At 38.7% G+C, this 21,534-nt stretch overlaps 1 protein-coding gene across 2 annotated transcripts in view; it reads right to left on the reverse strand.

The window, feature by feature from the left end:
- KANK1 (KN motif and ankyrin repeat domains 1) overlaps nucleotides 1-21,534 on the reverse strand; it is a 176,807-nt gene that overhangs the window by 118,683 nt on the left and 36,590 nt on the right. Inside the window, exon 1 of one of the 2 annotated variants that reach the window (XM_070742647.1) lies at nucleotides 14,506-14,524. The exons of the other annotated variant lie outside the window; for it this stretch is intronic. The gene's annotated coding sequence lies outside the window, so the exon portion shown is untranslated. Of the gene's footprint in view, nucleotides 1-14,505; nucleotides 14,525-21,534 lie in introns of those variants that run through there. 2 annotated transcript variants of the gene reach the window in all.

The following is a 21,534-nucleotide window of genomic DNA, read 5'->3' on the forward strand; positions in this document are numbered from 1 at the left end:
TTCCCCCCTCTTTCTCGAACCTGTTCAAACAGAGGAAAATATAGATCTCATCAAATAGACTTTTTCTCTCCTATCATCTACAATTCTGCCACACACACACTACAGAAATAGGTCCCCAAGGACACATAGAGAACTTGCATTAAATTTCACTATTTTTAGCTGAACTTGAGATCACTATAGGGGGAAATAAAGCCAATGGGTAAAATCTTCTTCTCTTTCAATGCTATGGCAAATACACTGAAATCAAATCTCACTTTTTTGTACATGAATGCATAATCAGTGATTTTAGATGTTTATCGAGCACCAGCACCAATAATAATAATAATAATAATAATAATAATAATAATAATAATAATAATAATTTATTAGATTTGTATGCCACCCCTCTCCGAAGACTCAGGGCAGCTCACAACAACAATAAAAACAATATTATAGTAGAACAAATCTAATATTAAAAAACATATAAAACCCTATCATTATTTTAAAAACCAAACAACACATTCATACCAAACATAAAACAAAATATAAAAGAGCCTGGAGGAAAGGTGTCTCAACTCCCCCATGCCTGGCGGTATAAGTGAATCTTGAGTAGTTTACGAAAGACAGGGAGTGTGGGGACAGTTCTAATCTCCAGGGGGAGTTGGTTCCAGAGGGCCAGGGCCGCCACAGAGAAGGCTCTTCCCCTGGGGCCCGCCAAACGACATTGTTTAGTCGACGGGACCCGGAAAAGGCCAACTCTGTGGGACCTTATCGGTCGCTGGGATTTGTGCGGTAGCAGGCGGTTCCAGAGGTAGTCTTGTCCAATGCCATGTAGGGCTTTAAAGGTCATAACCAACACTTTGAATTGTGACCGGAAACTGATCGGCAGCCAATGCAAGCCACGGAGTGTTGTGAAAATGTGGGCAAATCTTGGAAGCACCATGATGGCTCTCGCGGTTGCGTTCTGCACGATCTGAAGTTTCCGAACACTTTTCAAAGGTAGCCCCATGTAGAGAGCGTTGCAGTAATCGAACCTCGAGGTGATGAGGGCATGAGCGACTGTGAGCAATGACTCCCTGTCCAAATAGGGCCGCAACTGGTGCACCAGGCGAACCTGGACAAGCTATTGTCCAACCATATTTTCTAGTTATTACTCAAAACTATCAATTTGGGAGCCGCTAATAGTTACTGTATTTTCATGAGGTACAGAAAACTGATGTTTTCATATCCTGTCATCATCATTTCACTCAGGTTCATTTTGGAAATCCGACTATCGCCACCCCATCCCTCTTTGCTTGTTGCTTGTATCCTAAGACTTTTATTAATATTGATTGCTTCTTCATTGCTTATTTGACCCCCTATGACAACCATTAAGTGTTGTACCACATGGTTCTTGACAAATGTATCTTTTTCTTTTATGTACAGTGAGAGCATCTGCACCAAGACAAATTCCTTGTGTGTCCAATCACACTTGGCCAATAAAATTCTATTCTGTTCTTCTATTCTATTCTTTGCTCTGGTGATCGCCTTTCACATATTTGACCTTTGTCCCATAGACTAAGCAACCTAGCCTGAAATTTTAAAATACCCTATAGCAGTGATGGCAAACTTTTTTTTCCTCGGGTACCAAAAAAGTGCGCGCACACGCTATCGCACATGCGCGATTGCCACACCCATAATTCAATGCCTGGGGAGGGCAAAAGTAGTTTCCTCCACTTGCCTGGAAACAGCTTGTTTTTAATTGAAAAACAGCATCTTCTTAAATAATACATTATAGCTATCCAATTTCTCACCTTGATGGCTTGGATTCTCCTTTGTCAGTCAAAATGCTGTATAAAAAAGGGCATTTTCCTAGTTCTGGGTTAAAGCTGATTTGCAACCAGCAGTTGGTGGCGGGAAACAGCTTGTTTCCAAACTTCTGGTGGACACAGTAGGCTCGTGTTTTGCCATCCCCAGGCTCCAAAGGCTTCCCTGGAGCTGGTGGATGGTAAAAACGCCCTCCCCCATCCAACGGAGGCTCTCTGGAAGCCAAAAACGCCCTCCCAGAGCCTCTGTGTGAGACAAAAATCAGCTGGCCGGCACACACATGCTCATTCGAGCTGAGCTAGGGCAACAGATCACGTGCCAGCAGATATGACTCCGTGTGCCACTTGTGGCACCCGTGCCATAGGTTTGCCATCCCTGCCCTATGGAATGGCAAGAAAAATTACTCTGGGGTATCCAACTTTGGCACATTTAAAACTTGTGGATTTAAACTCCCAGAATTCATCAGTCAGTTCAAGTCCACAAGTCTTAAAATTGCCAAGATTGGACACCCTGAACTATTCCATTCCATGCACCTTCTTTAGTCAAATCCCAGCCAGCATCTGTTTTAAAATATAGAGATCAGAAAGAAGATTAGCCACATCTGTGCCAATTATCACATTCCCAAAATAATTGCTGAGGCCCTAATGACCCCTCCCTGAACAGCTGTCAGGGCTTCCCCAGCTAAATTGCATAACATCTAGTAAAAGCCATTATATTTTTATTTTTCTATTTTGCCCATCTATACAGGTAATCCTCAGCTTATAACAGTTCATTTAATAAGCATCCAAAGCTACAACAGCATCGAAAAAGTGACATGACCACTACAACATCCCTATGGTCATGTGATCAAAATTCAGATGCTTGAAAACTGAGTTACAGTGTTCCCTCGATTTTCACAGGGATGCGTTCCAAGACCACCCGCGAAAGTCGAATTTCCGCGAAGTAGAAATGCGGAAATGAATACACTATTTTTGGCTATGAACAGTATCCCAAGCCTTCCCTTAACACTTTAAACCCCTAAACTGCAATTTCTCATTCCCTTAGCAACCATTTAGATTATTACTCACCATGTTTATTTATTAAAGTTTATTTAAAAAAAATATTTATTAAAGGCGGACGAAAGTTTGGCGATGACGTATGATGTCATCAGGCAGGAAAAACCCGATGACGGTATAGGGGAAAAAACAGCAAAGTATTTTTTAATTAATATTTTTTAAAAACCATGGTATAGCCGTTTCGCGAAGTTCGAACCCGCGAAAATCGAGGGACCACTGTAAATCTAAATGACGGTTGCAATGTCCCAGGGTCATGCGATCACCATTTGTGGCCTACGGACAAGCAAAGTCAATGGGGAAGCCAGATTCACTTATCAACCATGCTACTAAATTAACAACTGCAGTGATTCATTTAACAATGGTGGCAACAAAGATCGTAAAATGGACCAAAATTTACTTAACAACTCTCTCATTTTGCAACAGAAATTTTGGTCTCAATTATGAATGTAAGTTGAGAACTACCTATAACAAACTAATACCTAAGTATTGTTCTGGTTTCTGGTAGAACTTTAGCTATTACAAATAACTCTTACTAAATGCAGTATTTCATAAACAAAGAAACTCCATCTTTACTCTCTTCTGTATTCAAAATGCAGTTCATACTAGCACATTCCTTTTTCTCCCATTATCTCTCTTAATTACATTCCTCATGCATTCCTCCCAGCCTCCTCCGTTTATCAAGATTTATGTACTCACAGCATGATTCAAAAACAGCAGAAATGACTGTAAAATAACACAGAATGAATTCGCTCGCTTGGGAGCTGAACGGAAACACCTTTCATTTTAGGGCTACTACATTGAAACTCCACCCTTCTTCCCCACTGGCCCCCTGATGCACCAAATACATCACTCCAGTATTTAACCCATTCCTCCCCTTAATATCTTCTTCCAAACACCTGTTCCTTACGTTTGTGGACCCTTCTGAATTTAGGATTGACCCAGCGAACGTCTGTTTCTTCCTCGCTAGATTCTGGACTCATAGCAACATCCTGCGACTGGCCTCCTACCTGTTCTACTACCTGTAACCCCGGGCCTACCACTAATTCATAAACACTATCTGTATCAGAGTCCTCAAGTTCTTCATCATCCTCCAACTGACCAGGAGTATGTACAACACGTATCAATTAATACAGGACACTAATGAATGTCTAAATTTAATTTAGCTAGGAACAGGTCATCCCAGTGTCTATGTGGTCACTAAAATCAATGCAAACTTGGTGTCACCTAATAATTTAATCAGTCAAGAAACAGTAGACCAAAAACTATACCATTAGATTAAACTATCCACTATTCTGAATTCATGTTCTGCTTTTAAAGCCTTTTTTTCCATATATTTTGCTTACATTAGACAACTGGGCCAGTGTAGAAAGGGTGTTGATCTTACCTGATACGCTCCTTCTCGTTGGGTGGAGATAGCATCCAGGAATGGGTTGACCTCATCTGCTTAGCTGATTGGACTGAGTCTGTCAGAGCTGTGAGGACACACCGTTTCTAACCCTCTCCAGTTTTTGGCGAAGACAAAATGACAGATGTGACATGCAATGTTCTAAGTTTTTCCTCCTACAGGCGGTCATCAGGATAGGGCTGAATGCTATCTTCATTCAACGAGAAGGAGCATATCAGGTAAGACCAATGCCTCTTCTCCATAGTGGTGCAGTTAGCATCCGTGAATGGGACATACCAAAGCTCACTTGTCTTTATGGAATTCCTTGTCCATCCAGGAATTCCATCCAGAAATTAGAAGAAGAAACTTTTTTTGCACATCTGTCCTAGATGAGTGACTGAGTCAAAAGCTAGGGAAGGTTAGCAACAGAGGCGTGTCCTCACAGCTCTGACAACTCAGTCCAATCAGCTAAGCAGAGAAGGTCAACCCATTCCTGGATGCTATCTCCACCACTATGGAGAATTCTTATATGAACTTTCAAGAAAGTGAGTGGAAGAATAAAGTTATTGCTCAGTGATGATTTAAAAGTTGCCGTGCTACTCCCTAATTGGTTTGCCTTGACAGCTTAAATAAATAGGGTTGTGATAAGCAGTGTGCAATTGGCAGAAAGCAGATGGCAACTGAATCATTCTGTTAAGCTGCCAATAAGAACATCTATCATCTCTCCAATCATATTTCTTAGAGTTAGTTGTATTAAAGTTCTTTAAGAAATTCTTGCTATAAACTTCAAGGTTGGTTGGCTAGTGTTATCTGATCTGGGCTGCAAAACTTTGGGCAACCACTAGGTAGCACCAAAGAGAATCTTATATATTTCTACTGCCTTCTAGTAGTAACTGAATTTTTGTTACTAGATCTAGCAAACCTAGGCTTGGAAAGATATTAACTTAACTTTTTTCCCTAAAATCGTGTTATACTCCTGGAGTATATTACATTATATTTCATTTTGGAATGAATATACATTACTATTCTATTCTATTTATTCTATTTATTAGATTTGTATGCCGCCCCTCTCCGTAGACTCAGGGCGGCTCACAACAATAACAAAGAAAATGTAAGAACAAATCTAATAATTTAAAAAACACTAAAAACCCCATTATTAAAAGCAAGCATACACACAAACATACCATGTATAAACTTATAGGCCCGGGGGAGATGTCTCAGTTCCCCCATGCCTGACGGCAGAGATGGGTCTTAAGAACTTTACGAAAGGCAAGGAGGGTGGGGGCTTTTCTAATCTCTGGGGTGGCTCACAACAATAATAGAAACAATATAACAGTGAAACAAATCTAATATTAAAAATAAAACATATATAAAACCCCAGCAATTAAAACCATACAACACATACATACCAAACATAAAATATAAAAGCCTGGGGGAGGATGTCTCAGTTCACCCATGCCTGGCGATATAGGTGGGTCTTGAGTAATTTGCAAAAGACAAGGAGGGTGGGGGCCATTCTAATCTTTGGGACGAGTTGATTCCAGAGGGCCGGGGCCGCCACAGAGAAGGCTCTTCCCCTGGGTCCCGCCAAACGACATTGTTTAGTCGACGGGACCCAGAGAAGGCCAACTCTGTGGGACCTAACCGGTTGCTGGGATTCATGGGGCAGAAGGCGGTCCCGGAGGTATTCTGGTCCAATGCCATGAAGGGCTTTGTAGGTCACAACCAACACATCTGAGAAAGAACATTTATTTATTGTGTTTATATTCTACTGGATTAAAAAATACTCTTGGTGGTCAATAACATTTAAACCTTTCTATATTTAAAATCCACACATGAATCAAAATGAAATCAGGTGGAGCATGGAAATTAATGAGCCAAGAACATTTAACATGGGCACACTGAAGTCTATTAGAGACAGGCTTCAAAGTAGTCTTATGAGATTTTGCATTTTATTATTAATATACAGTATTGCATGTGTGGATATGATTGTTAATTTTAAATATCTGAATGTCTTTTCATACTCTATTGAACACAATGTTATCAGTCAAAGAGTTCTGTGCACTTGTATCCAGTATGTTTGTGTTCTATAAGGCACATTTTGGCAACCACATTCTGGCTTCGCTATACAGAAAACAAAGTTCCTAAAATGGATGCCAGAGGTGTAGAGACATGTCAAATGACTTGCTGAAGATGAAGTGTAAACTAGTTCTAGAAATCAAAAAGTACAGTACCCACCCAAAGGAGGATATGGTTTCAGATGTCACCACACCTAAGGTACCTCTAACCCAGCAAAAGTTGAAAGAGTTCAAGACTCTACCTAACAATGGATCACCAAGTGAACAGCCCAGGAAGTTGGTATATTTGGACAAGACGGACAAGCAAGTTGAAGAACATGTTTTCATTTCCTATTCAGAATAAGTTTGTGCTAAGTTTTCAGCTCATTTTGTTTATTTGATATTTAAAATTTAAGACAGGCCCAAGATTTGGGGGGTATTAGAGGCATGAACTAAATTGACAAATGATTACAGAAAGTATGTAATTTATTTAAAAGAAGACTCTCTTGGGACCTTTGGAGTCTTCACCATTTAAACTGACTGGCAGAATAATAGATTCAGCTTTTATCACTTTTCAACAATTCACTCTTTCTGAACCCACCACATATTATTCTTCCTATTTCCAGAAGATCCTTCCACCTTTCAGGGAAGGATTTTCAAGGGCAACATTTGGAATACTGTGTTCAGTTCTGGAGACCTCACCTACAAAAATATACATTGATAAAATTGAACGGGTCGAAATGCAGGCGACAAAAATGGTGGAAGGTCTTAAGCATAAAACTTGTCAGGAAAGACTTAATGACCTCAATCTGTATAGTCTGGAGGACAGAAGGGAAAGGGGGACATGATCGAAACATTTAAATATGTTAAAGGGTTAAATAAGGTCCAGGAGAGAAGTGTTTTTAATAGGAAAGTGAACACAAGAACAAGGGGGCACAATCTGAGGTTAGTTGGGGGAAAGATCAGAAGCAACATGAGAAAATATTATTTTACTGAAAGAATAGCAGATGCTCGGAATAAACTTCCAGCAGATGTGGTTGGTAAATCCACAGTAACTGAATTTAAACATGCCTGGGATAAACATATATCCATCCTAAGATAAAATACAGGAAATAGTGTAAGGGCAGACTAGATGGACCATGAGGTCTTTTTCTGCCGTCAGTCTTCTATGTTTCTAGTTTAACTATCGAGAACTAAAGGGGCGTACATAAGTGCACTAGTGTGCCTTTCGTCCCCTGTCCAATTGTCTTTCCTTTATCTCATATATCATATATATTTTCTTCCTTTCATATATCTTGTCCTCTATTTTTATATATTATCTTTATATATATTACTTCATGTCTATTCTCTTCCATATGTATTGTGTATTGGACAAATGAATGAATGAATAAATAAAATAGATGGACCATGAGGTCTTTTTCTGCCATGGATCTTCTATGTTTCTATGCAACAGTTTCAAAGAGGAAAAAAAACTTTCTCTCAGCCCTCTGCTGTTCATTTGACTTGCTAATCAGACTACCATGACAGCAATCATTTAGATCTAAACAAAACCTTTAGAGGTTCAACTGATCTGTCACTCTGAGTTATTTATTTTATTTATTTTATTTATTTATTTAGTCCAATACATAATACACATTGAAGAGAATAGATATGGAGTTGGTGCACTTCTCAAGGAGCTGGTGCACTGGATGATGGTTCGTATACAGTAGTCCCTCGCTATATCGCGCTTCACCTACTGCGGCTTCACTTCATCGCGGGTTTTCAAGAAATATTAATGGGAAAAATCATTCGCGGATCTTCGCTGGTTCGCGGGTTTCTGAGGAAGTCGATCGGCAGATTTAAACAGCCCGCGGAACTCGATCGGCAGGTTTTTTTAAAAAAAAAAAATCTAAAATTGTAAATACTGTATTTAAATACTGTATCTAAAATAAATACTGTGTGGGAAGGGTTTATAAGCACTTAAAGCAATGAAAACTTACCAAACAATTACAATATAAATACTTAAATAAGTACTATCAGTCGATAAATTCCCCATCGCGGATTTCACCTATCGCGGCCCGGTCTGGAACGTAACACCTGCGATAGGTGAGGTCTTACTGTACTTCAACCCACTGAAAGCTGGATGGCCTGCAGAGACTGTGTGATCGAGGCAAGTGAGGGAGCAAGACAGAGAGTAGCAGCAGCTATGCCAGGCGAGTGGGCAAGAGGAGGAGTGACTGGGTGGGGTGAGGATGGGGCCAGAATTTTAACTATCAATTCACCGTGACCAGCTGAATCCCACAGAGTGTGATTAGAGTGGGGTTCACATTTTTATTGTGGTGAAACCCTTGCCCAATTGGGCAGCAATACATTCAAATAAATAATAAACATCTGACTCAATAAGTGGATAACAATGCCAAATCCAACCTAAACACCTGGCTGGCTGGGCAACGAACAATAGTAACTGGAGAAAATCACAAAATACTGTAGATGTAGAATGAACATGGCAGAAGAAAGCAAAGACAGCACCAAGAGTAATAAGCACCTTCTGTGCAATCCCAAAATATTTGGCGCATTACCTGAACACCCACGGCATTGACAAAATCACCATCAGTCAATTGTAAAAGGCAGCTGTGTACTGTTCAGCAAAAACATCCCTTTCTCTGGCCCTGCTTCTGATTGAGTAATAAACTATGCGCATTCTCGTATTTCTTTTGCCGTGTACTAGCCATTGCAAATAACCTGGAAGAAATTAACAGCTCAGTAGACATCAAAAGTATTCTCCTGAAATGAAATTGTATCTAACACAAAAATACCCATGTAACTTGTTTTGTATAAAGAAATGCATGCTTCCCCAAAGCAAGAGGGAATGTTAATGTCAAATACTAATGCAAAAGGAATCTCTTTCAGAGATTACGTTTAATACAAAGCAAATTCCGGATGTAGGAACACTCCAGTTTCCTCTGGCTTAACACTGAAAATGCTAACACCCAACACCTGCTAGTTGATAAGCAGTAGGCTGAAGAAATTGTTTTTCTTTTTCGGAAAGCATAAATGAGGACCCTGTCAAATTCAGCTGTTTAGGGTTAAGTCTCCAGGGTTAAAAATTGAACGGGTCCAAAGACGGGCTACAAGAATGGTGGAAGGTCTTAAGCATAAAAGTTATCAGGAAAGACTTAATGAACTCAATCTTTATAGTCTGGAGGACAGAAGGAAAAGGGGGGACATGATCAAAACATTTAAATATATGAAAGGGTTAAATAAGGTCCAGGAGGGAAGTGTTTTTAATAGGAAAGTGAACACAAGAACAAGGGGACACAATCTGAAGTTAGTTGGGGGAAAGATCAAAGGCAACATGAGAAAATATTATTTTACTGAAAGAGTAGTAGATCCTTGGAACAAACTTCCAGCAGACGTGGTAGATAAATCCACAGTAACTGAATTTAAACATGCCTGGGACAAACATATATCCATCCTAAGATAAAATACAGAAAATGGTATAAGGGCAGACTAGATGGACCATGAGGTCTTTTTCTGCCGTCAGACTTCTATGTTTCTATGTTTCTCCCTACCCCAACCCCATATCTTGTTATTTTAAGTACAGTGATACCTCATCTTACAAACGCCTCGTCATACAAACTTTTCGAGATACAAACCTCTTCTTACAAACTATTTTCATCTTACAAACCCACCGCCGCCGCTGGGATGCTCCGCCAGCAAAGCACCTGTTTTTGCGCTGCTGGGATTCCCCTGAGGCTCCCCTCCATGCGGAACCCCACTTCTGGACTTCCGTGTTTTTGTGATGCTGCAGGGGAATCCCAGCATGGGGTCTGGAGGTGGGGTTTCCCATGGAGGGAAGCCTCAGGGGAATCCCAGCAGCGCAAAAACGGGGGCTTCGGCTGGCAAACCCAGTGAATTTTGGGCTTGGACGCATTAATCGCTTTTCCATTGATTCCTATGGGAAACATTGTTTCGTCTTACAAACTTTTCACCTTAAGAACCTCATCCCGGAACCAATTAAGTTTGTAAGAAAAGGTATCACTGTACTGTATTTCCAAATATGACAATCATACCATATTTCTTCTGTGTTCTACCAAATATGTTAAAATGCATTTGGCTACAAAATCAAGCTAAAGAATAAGACTCTTCGCCAAATAAATTCCAGAATGTTTTATTGATTTGCAGTGAGTGAAACTTGAGCGCTGCTTTTAAAATCAGCTTAACTGTAGGTGACATACAATGTTGAGGTCAGCCAATGGGAAACGAGAGATGGTGTCACCTGCTGTTTGAAAAAAAGCAATTTTATTTCCCATCATTTCTATCCACTCCTTTTTATTCCCAATTAATCTTTTATTCTAACAAGATGGATAAAATGGGTATCTTTTTTCCTTATGTTTTATTTTTCCTCTCTCTTTGAATTTCTCTTCTTTTTATAATAACAACAACAACAACAACAACAATAGAGTTAGAAGGGACCTGGTAGGTCTTCTAGTTCACCACTCTGCTTAGGCAGAAAACCCTACACTACTTCAGACAAATGAATATCCAACATTGTCTTAATGTGTGGGAACGTTCACAACCTCTGGAGGCAAGTTGTTCCACGGATTAATTGTTCTGGCAGGAAATTTCTCTTTAGTTCTAAGTTACCTCTCTCCTTGTTTAGTTTCCACCCATAGCTTCTTGTTCTACCCTCTAGTGCTTTGGAGAATATGTTGACTCCCTCTTCTTTGTGGCAACCCCTGAGATATTGGAACATTGCTATCATGTCTCCCCTGATCCTTCTTTTCATTAAACTAGACATACACAGTTCCTGCAACCGTTGTTCATATGTTTTAGCCTCCAGTCCGCTAATAATTTTTCTTGCTCTTCTCTGCACCCTTTCTAGAGTCTCAACATACTTTTTTTCATCGTGGTGACCAAAATTGAATGCAGTATTCCGAGTGTGGCCTTACCAAGGCCTTATAAAGTGATATTAACACTTTGCATGATCTTGACTCTATCCCTCTGTTAATGCAGCCTAGAACTGTGTTGGTATTTCTGACATCTGCTGCACACTGTTGGCTCATATTTAAATGGTCATCCACTAGGACTCCAAGATCCCTCTCACAGTTACTACTGTTGAGCAAAGTACCACACATACCGTATTTGTGCATTTTGTTTTTCTTGCCTAAATGTAGAACCTTACTTTTTTCATCATTAAATTTCATTTTGTTTTATAGCACCCAACCCAAAATCTGTCAAGATCTCTCTGTATCTTGAGCCTATTTTCTGGAGAGTTGGCTATTCCTGCCAGTTTGGCATCATCTGCAAATTTGATGAGTTCTCCATCTATCCACACATCCAAGTCATTGATGAAGATGCTGAAGAGTACTGGGCCTAAAACAGAGCCTTGGGGTACCCCACTACATACTTCCCTCCATGTAGATGCAGTTCCATTGAGCACTATATGTTGAGTGTGGTTGGTTAGTCAGTTTTGAATCCATCTGGTAGTGTTGCTGTCCATCCCACATTTTTCTATTTTATCTAGTAGTAGGTTATGGTCTACTTTGTCAAATGCTTTACTGAAGTCCAAATAAAACACATTGACAGCATTCCTCTGGTCCACTTATATTTTTCTTAACTTGTGTTAGTCTTTTATCTTTGTATTTGTAAAAGAGAGGGAGAGAGAAAGTGTGGGGGAGAGAGAAAGAGAGAAACAGATGGGGAAAGAGATTCTTTTTAAGTCAGTAAAGAAGTTCTAACATCTTCTTACCTAAAAACCAGTCTTACAGTCACAGCATTGAGCAGTATCAGAATTGCAAATATATAAAGTCTGAAGACCTACAACTTGTTTGTAGATTCTTCTGTTCCAGGTTATATTTCTTTTCCAAAGGAAAGATATATATTTTACCTTAGAGGTGGACCTTTGGATCTTTAATTAAGATCCAAATCCTGATTATAGATGAAAAATTAGTGCAACAATTCCAATCTAACTACTTATGAATGTAGCTTCTATGTTTAGAATCATTTTAATTCTATTCCACTGAATAGAACAGATATTAACAAGAAATACCGTAAGCAGAAGGAAAGGCATTATGATAAGCAATGGATAAAATGTTTCTATTTTTGTTCAAATATGCGCAAACACATGTATTAAAATGGTCAAGTTATTTCTAATCCAAGCCAGTTTATTTAAAAATATTTGCCTTACACAAGATTATTTCTTAATAGTCCACTTCCCCTTTTGGAAAGCTCTATAATATTGTAACTAATTACATACAAATTTAAAAACATATCTTTTAAGTTTCTTTAGTTTGGAATGTGTTTTTCAAATCTTGGTTGAGTGACAAGTATTTTGAAAGAGGGTTTCTTGGCAGTCTCAATTTGTTCAGGTGAACATGCAGCAGCATGCAGGGAAAAAATCAGGTTGAACCTCTAAAGCCAAATGGCAAAAATATCATAAGCTTATTTTTCCTTTATGCTAATTTTGGAAGGTCAACTTTCAAAAAAGTTTAAGAAGGGATTTGAGTGACAGTCAACCTAGTCAACATTTGCTACTGCCAAAGCTACTTCCTGTGGTTCTATTATGTCTTCTCTTTTTTAAATGATTGACTGATGGGCAACTGTCAGCAGCAGTATCTGGGAAGAGGAGACAAGGGAAATCAATCTAATCAAAGCAGTGTTGCAATATGCGTCCCACCCATTTTCTATGAGCATCTCTATGTCACATGTATTTACAAAAGGCAATGATGCTGTTTTTGTCATTCTGATGAAAGAAGCTACATTATGTCTACATACACTGCTGATTATGAGAACTAATGACTCATCAGGAATATTAGCTCAAATTATTATTATTTGTAAATAAAGCAAAAGCTTTTAAACAACAACTTTGAGTGATAGAAGACGCATCTTTTCAACTCATGACTTACTGTATGAAAAAAGTCTCACTTTTCTTGTCACTGTCTCTAGTCTGCAACAAAGAAAAACCTAACTATAATTCCGCTGCCTTCTATCTGCTTTTTAAAAACTATTATTTAAGAAAAAGGGCTGGATACAACCAGCCCCAGTTCAGAACAGTCCAGTGTTTTAGGAGATCTACTTATGATATTTTTTGGAAGGTGAGCCAATTTTCTATTCCTATATTTGAGATGCCTTTCAATAGCATTTAGCATTTAGACTTATACAGTGGAACCCCGACATAAGAGCTGCTCTACTTAAGAGCAACTCGAGATAAGAGCTGGGAGGGGAGAGATATTTTTGTTCTACTTACAAGCCCAAATTCGAGATACAAGCGCCAAGGAGCTGTCTCCTGAAGCCAAACGCTAACTTCCGCGTTCGGCTTCAGGAGACAGCTGCGAAGCGGCGCGCGTGTTTTAAAAGGTTGCAGCCGGCCTGGGGGGCTCGGGGGGGGGTGCTTGCAGCTTTCTTTCTTGCTCTTTTTCTTTCTCTCTTTTACCTTCCCTTCCTCTATTTCTTCTTTTCTTTCTCCTTCCCACCTTCTTCCCTCCCTCCCTCCCTTCACTCATTCCTCTCTTACTCTCCCCTTTCATAAGTTTCCTTGCTTCCTTCCTCTGTTCCTGTCCCTTCCCCCTTTCTTTCTTTCTTTCTTTCTTTCTTTCTTGCTCTTTTTCTTTCTCTCTTTTACCTTCCCTTCCTCTATTTCTTCTTTTCTTTCTCCTTCCCACCTTCTTCCCTCCCTCCCTCCCTTCACTCATTCCTCTCTTACTCTCCCCTTTCATAAGTTTCCTTCCTTCCTTCCTCTGTTCCTGCCCCTTCCCTCTTTCCTTCCTTCCTTCCCACCCTCCGTCCATTCATTCACCCATTCCTCTCTTGATCGCTTAAAGCCGGTCCCTGGTGCAAAAAGGGTTGGGGACCTCTGTCCTACAGGATTGGGTGGCAGAGAAGTTGAACATATGTAAATTTAAAAGTTTAAGAAAGTTTACAAGTTAAGTGAAAGAAACTTCATTATTCATTTATATGTACATGTACATTTCTTCATTAAAAACATGTCTTTCTGCATAATTTAGACTAACTTTGTGAGTTTTTTGAGGGCTGGAACCAATTAAAATTATTTACATTAATTCCTATGGGGAAAAGTCGTTCGAGATAAGAGCTGCTCGACTTAAGAGCCCAGGTCCGGAACGAATTAAACTCGTATCTCGAGGTACCACTGTATACTGCTTCACAGTGCTTTACAGCCCCCTCTAAGCGGTTTACAGAGAGTAAGCATATTGCCCCCAACAATCTGGGTCCTCATTTTACTGACCTTGGAATGATGGGAAGCTGAGTCAACCTTCAGCCTACTGAGAATCAATCTGCCAAACTGCTGGCAGCCGCTGATCAGCAGAAGTAGCCTGCAGTACTGCACTCTAACCATTGCACCACAAAGGCACTTGACAAACCTAAATAAAAGAGTTTAGATTTGTCAAACTTAGAATGTGTGGGCCTTGGATATGCACATTTACATTCTCTATAACTTCAAGTTTGAACAAGGGACCATATCTCTGCCCAGAGCATTATATCCCTATAATAAATAATAAGATAGGATAAATAGGGTATCCGTACTGCCATCTAGTGAACATTTTTTAAAAGAAAAATGAAGAATAACAATAAGGTTGAATTATTCACAACATTTAAACAAACTTGGTGTATTTGTTTTCTTTCTTTCTCATTTCCTACTTTTTTTTAACTTTTCCCACTAAGTAGCAAAAACTATAAATAGGTAAGAGGGGGGGGAAACAAAAAAATAATATTTTTATCTTAAAAAACAACAGAAATGTCCTTTTACAAGCGCCAATTAAAAGCAAACCCAAAAGGTGTGTCTGGGAACAGAATGTAATTCTTCCAATGTTAGTACACCAACAGCAAAGCTATGCAGCCACACCCTCATGGGAAGCTCCAGGTACTAAACAGCTTTGCATCAGTAATTATTATTAATTGGAATACCAAATATCTCTAACCAAGATAGTCCTAATATAAATTAAATATGATCAGGTGTAGACAGTTATACAAAAAACCGCAGGGAAAACAGTTGCACAAGTAACTCTGTCTCTTTTTAGACATTTGCATCAAACATTTAATTGTAGCAATTTTAATGTAGAATAAAAATCACATTTTGATAATTCCAGGTGCACAAACGAGGTTTAGTGTAATTTTTTGGAAGTTACTTTACTTTATTGTCATTGCACCTCGTACAACAAAATTAAATGTCATCTTCCGTATATAATGTAACTATAAAAATAAAACACAAGCACAAACATCCTTCACTTTCTATACAACTAAATTAAAAACCCGAGATTGCATTAATATAGTACAATAATATTGCAGTGGGAAAATACGTTTTACTTATCAATGCAGATATAATTTTAAATGTAAATGACCATATTTATTATTACTGGCTCTCCCCCATCCAAGGCCTGATTCTGCTTAGGTTCTTATTGTGACCTGTCAACAATCAGATGTAATAATAAGCATAAATTTATATATAATGATTGCACTAACTGAATTGCATAATCTAGTTGGTGAATTCATTACCATAGCCAGTGAAGATGACACAAAAGAACATGAAAGCTTTCAAAGAATTCCTCTGTTCAAGAAATTAAAAGAATCCTCCTTAACCATGATCTCATGTGATATTTGACTATATTTTTATATATATATCTATTTACCTTTTAAAATTATATTCTTATTTTGTACTTCATGCTTTTAGCTAATAGATATAAAAAGCTAATAGGCATGAAGTTGCAGGGGCAGAGATAGAAGATGCGTATTATGTATCTATTTCTATTCAGATTCTGAGGTGGTGTTCATAAAATTGAAGTACAAAACTTTTCTCCGCACTCGATCAAAATTCTCAAGCACAATGCAATCCCAATATATTAGTATCCTCAAAAGAACAGATAAAGAATAGACAAAAGCAAACGGATATTTGTTACAGTACATGGAAACTGCAAGAATGCTGTCTTCAAGTGCAAAACTGATACTACTCCCACAAACTTTAGAAACAATTTCTTCATAGTGTGGTAAAGGTCAGCCAAGATAAAAAGAAAGGAGTTCTCAGTGGTGTCCTTGGGGACTTTAGAATTTACATCCAATCCTGGGAAACTCCTAGAAACGAAAGACAACTTTACTTTTGCTAAAAGTCAAGGATGGATTTAAACCAGAAGCTATTTTAGTCGATAATTTGGTATTTTCTTAGCGTATTGCAAAGATAAAACAGATCATCAGTGAGCTGGATCAAAGGATAATTAGTAGAAGTGTAAATCATAGCACTGTTCTGCTAATTTTGTGTAAGATTATGCTGAGTGATAATAAGTACCTTCTAACAACACATATCATGCTTTTACAAGCTCTTATGCCAGATTATCTTTTGATTGATTTGTTTTTCCTGTTATGAAAGGTGCCAACTTTTAAGGGATAAAAAGTTCTTTTATGAGTAGAGAACACTTCCCTTTTGCCTGCCAAAAGGCATCTCTAATACAGGTAGTACTCAATTTATGACCAAATCTTCCATCACTAAGCAATGCAGTTGCTGAATGAATAATCATGACTGCACCTAATTTTATAACATTTTTTGCTGCAATTGTTGAGTAAATTGGGCTTTCTCTGATGACTTTGATTGTTGGAAACCATGCAGGAACGTCGCAAATGGCAATCATGTGACTCACAATGCTGCAACCATTATAAATACAGTGGTACCTCTACCTAAGAACGCCTCTACTTAAGAACTTTTCTAGATAAGAATCGTGTGTTCAAGATTTTTTTGCCTCTTCTCAAGAACCAAATTTTACTTATAAACCCGAGCCTTCGAAACTATAACGGGAGGAAAAGGCAGGGAGAAGCCTCCGTGGGGCCTTTCTAGGAATCTCCTGGGAGGAAACGGGGCCGGAAAAGGCGCGGAGAAGCCTCTGTGGGGCATCTCTAGGAATCTCCTGGGAGGAAACAGGGCTGGAAAAGGTGGGAAGAAGCCTCCGTGGGGCCTCTCTAGGAATCTCCTGGGAGGAAACAGGGCTGGAAAAGGTGGGGAGAAACCTCCGTGGGGCCTCTGTAGGAATCTCCTGGGAGGAAACAGGGCCTCTACCCTTCCTGAGGCTTCCCCAATCGCATGCATTATTTGCTTTTACATTGATTCCTATGGAAAAAATTGCTTCTTCTTACAAGCTTTTTTACTTAAGAATCTGGTCACGGAATGAATTTAAGTTCGTAAGTAGAGGTACCACTGTATCATATTTTGGGGAGTATAAGATGCACCAAAGTATAAGACGCACCTAGATTTTATAGGTGGAAAATAAGGAAAAAAATATTCTGAACCAAATGGTGTAGTAATATATTATTTAATAAAATACCAGTGTAGCCGAGTAATTTTTACAACCATGTACACTTTTTACAAACTTCAAACTTGACAGTGGACTTCAACTCCCAGAATTCCTCCCCCAGTCATACTAGATGGGATAATTAGAAGGTAAAAACAGCCCAGTTTTTACAAAAATGGGGTGGGCAAAGGGTCCGGGAAGCCTGCAGTGAACTCCTGGGTGCTGGGGGCAAAAATGGGCCTTTCTCCACAAAAATTGGAGCATTTTTGCCTTCCCCCAGTTCCCAAGAGTTCTCTGCAGGCTTCCTAGACACTTTGCACACTCCATTTTTGTGAAAAAATGGGGAAAAGTACAGCCCGAGGGTTTGGGTTTTTTTGCAAAAACAGGGCCATTTTTGCCATCTCCCGGCGTTCTCTACAGGCTTCCCAGAACCTCTGTCCAAAAATGGGACACAAGGGCAGGTTTCGGGATAGCAAAAATGGCTGTATTCGGTGTATAAGACTCACCGACATTTCCACCTTCTTTTAGGGGGAGGGGGAAGGTGCCTCTTGTACTCAAATGACACATCCACCCAAATTTCTATTACAGTTCCATGGAAAATATACTGATATATGACACTTTAATAACAATATCACAATGTATTCATTTACACCCAAGGATTCCTTTGTGTTAATGTTCCTTTTAAATATGGCAAAAATGATTGATTGACGGGAAAACCGGAAGTGCGTTTTTCCAAACTTCCGGTTTATCCGTTGGGGGATTTTTTTTTTTGCCTCCGGGGCTTCAGGGGAGTTTCCCTAAAATGTCCAGAGGACAAACAGCCTTTCCCATGGCCAAAAATCAGCTGGCCAACATACACATGCGTGCTGGAGCTGAAACATAGAAAAGTCTTGCGTGCCCTACCATATGACTCTGTGTGCCACCTGTGACACGCATGCCATAGGTTCACCGTCACAGCTATCTAGGGAATCACACAATGAAATTGGACATCATAAAAGTAATAGAGGCATTTTAAAATAATCAGGTCTAAATTAAGGCAATTCATCTTACTGCAACGGAATATATAAACAACTGATTACAGATAGTTTTTGACCTACAACTGAGCAATTTACGTTGCTAAGTCAGAAATGTGAGTTTTGCCCCTTTTTATAACTTTTCTTGCCAAATTTGTTAAATGGATTGCTGCAGTTGTTAAATTAGTAACATAGCTGTTAAGTGGCTTCCACATTTACTTTGCTTGTCACAAGGTAGCAGAAGGTGATATCATGATCTTGGGACACTGCAACCGTCATAAATACGAACCTATTGACAAGCATCCGAACATAAAACATGTGATCATGGGATGCTGCTATGGTCATTAGGGTGAAAAATAGTCATAAGTCACTTTTTTCAGTGTTGTTGTAACTTGGAACGGTCACTAAACGAGCTGTTGTAAGTTGAGAACTACCTGGACTGAGGGCTCTACAAACACCATACAGGACCTCCTAATCACTGCTCAAAATTTTAAGGTGAAAACTTCTCTGGAGAATTCAGCATTCAGAGGAACTCCTCAGAGAGAAGAAGCGGCCTCTATCACTTTGTAAAATGTTCCTCCAAAGGACGAACATCGTAAGAAAAGTCTGTGTAAGAGAATTTCGGGGGGGGGGAGGGGGATTGTTTGGGAAAACTATGTTAGTCCAATTCTGGACATTATTTTTCCCAGACAAATCAGGATTTCACACTCAATAATTTAACTGTTTTAACTGAATAATTTCACTGTTCATTCTCTCTCTCAAGTTCACGACCTTAATTTTGCAAACCTTCGTTTATTTTGGGTGATTTCTACTGCATGATTAAAACCTAGGAGTTGTTTGTAATTTTTAATAGTTACTGCTACTTTATTTAATTTTAATTAACCTATAATTATAGTATAGAAACATAGAACACTGACGGCAGAAAAAGACCTCATGGTCCATCTAGTCTGCCCTTATACTATTTCCTGTATTTTATCTTACAATGGATATATGTTTATCCCAGGCATGTTTAAACTCAGTTACTGTGGATTTACCAACCACGTCTGCTGGAAGTTTGTTCCAAGGATCTACTACTCTTTCAGTGAAATAATACTTTCTCACTTTGCTTTTGATCTTTCCCCCACTTCAGATTGTGTCCCCTTGTTCTTGTGTTCACTTTCCTATTAAAAACACTTCCCTCCTGAACCTTATTTAACCCTTTAACATATTTAAATGTTAAATATTTAAATTAACATTATGATAAAGCTTTCCATTTTAATTGAATTTTAAAGATATACACGCATATGCTTTAAAATAAATTAAATAATTACAGTAATTTGTAAATATTGTTAACCGTAAGGGAATTGTCTCAGGGAAAAATCCTTGGAAACGAGGACTAGGTATGTACTAGGTATGTACAGGATTCTACCATATGCTGCTTGTAGCATGTTCACAGCCTAATATCAAAACATGTATTGAATTTTAAAATAACTCATGTTAAATAAGCTCTCAGCTAGAAATATATGTTCCACTTATGCCCTCTTGTGGGTATAATGCTTTAAATGAACAACACAATCATACAATATATACCAGCTCTGCACAAAGCACACATTATCATTCTCGGTAACTTTTTAAAATGCAGTGTATGTTTATATTTCTCACATACGATTTAATCCTTAATGGAATACAGATATATATCTATGTCTGATGCCATAAGGATATATAGCAAGGCAAAGCTCAATGAAGGAGAATTTCTGCATCTGGGTCCATCTAGTCTGCCCTTATACTATTTTCTGTATTTTATCTTAGGATGGATATATGTTTATCCCAGGCATGTTTAAATTCAGTTACTGTGGATTTAGCTACCATGTCTTCTGGAAGTTTGTTCCAATGATCTACTACTCTTTCAGTAAAATAATATTTTCTCCTGTTGCTTTTGATCTTTCCCCCAACTAACTTCAGATTGTGTCTCCTTGTTCTTGTGTTCACTTTCCTATTAAAAACACTTCCCTCCTGGACCTTAGTTAACCCTTTAACATATTTAAATGTTTCGATCATGTCCCCCCTTTTCCTTCTGTCCTCCAGACTATACAGATTGAGTTCATTAAGTCTTTCCTGATACGTTTTATGCTTAAGATCTTCCACCATTCTTGTAGCCCATCTTTGGACCCGTTCAATTTTGTCAATATCTTTTTGTAGGTGAGGTCTCCAGAACTGAACACAGTATTCCAAATGTGGTCTCACTAGCGCTCTATATAGCGGGATCATAATCTCCCTCTTCCTGCTTGTTATACCTCTAGCTATGCAGCCAAGCATCCTACTTGCTTTCCCTACTGCCTGACTGCACTGTTCACCCATTTTGAGACTGTCAGAAATCACTAACCCTAAATCCTTTTCTTCTGAACACTGCACATCAACCCAAAGTCAATTCACTTGAAAGCAAAATCTGTAGTTTTCAATGAAACTTGAAATATAATATTGTAGCTTTAAATCCAAGAACAGAGGAGTTCGTGCAATTTCACAACTTCGTTTAAAAATAAACACTGCAATTTCGTACTTGTATAGAACAGTTTATGACTCCATGGATTTAATGGCCAAATGACTCTCCACCCAACAGACATTTTGGGGTGGATGTTACAATAAATTATGGCAAGAAAATTAAAGTATGCATAGTATCACCTTAGGAAATATTCACTAATTAGTTGTAGTGGGTGTAATAGTGTGCATAAAGACTCAAATACCTATGCACCTGCAATAAACTAGGCAAACACATGTATATTCATCTAACTGATGACTCAAAGGGTAGGCTTCTTAATTGATATATGAAAAATAATTTCCAGTGAACTACCGGTAACTATTCTTCCAAAAACAAACACTGAATTTGGCATATGCAAGTTAACCTCAGGAATCAAAATACCGAATAGAAATATTTTTTGGAATTTGCAAGTTATACATCAAGTTTCATAAATACAAATGTTAGTAAGACTGGCA

The sequence above is a fragment of the Erythrolamprus reginae genome, chromosome 2 (genome assembly GCF_031021105.1).
Source record: "Erythrolamprus reginae isolate rEryReg1 chromosome 2, rEryReg1.hap1, whole genome shotgun sequence".
Taxonomy (NCBI): domain Eukaryota; kingdom Metazoa; phylum Chordata; class Lepidosauria; order Squamata; family Dipsadidae; genus Erythrolamprus; species Erythrolamprus reginae.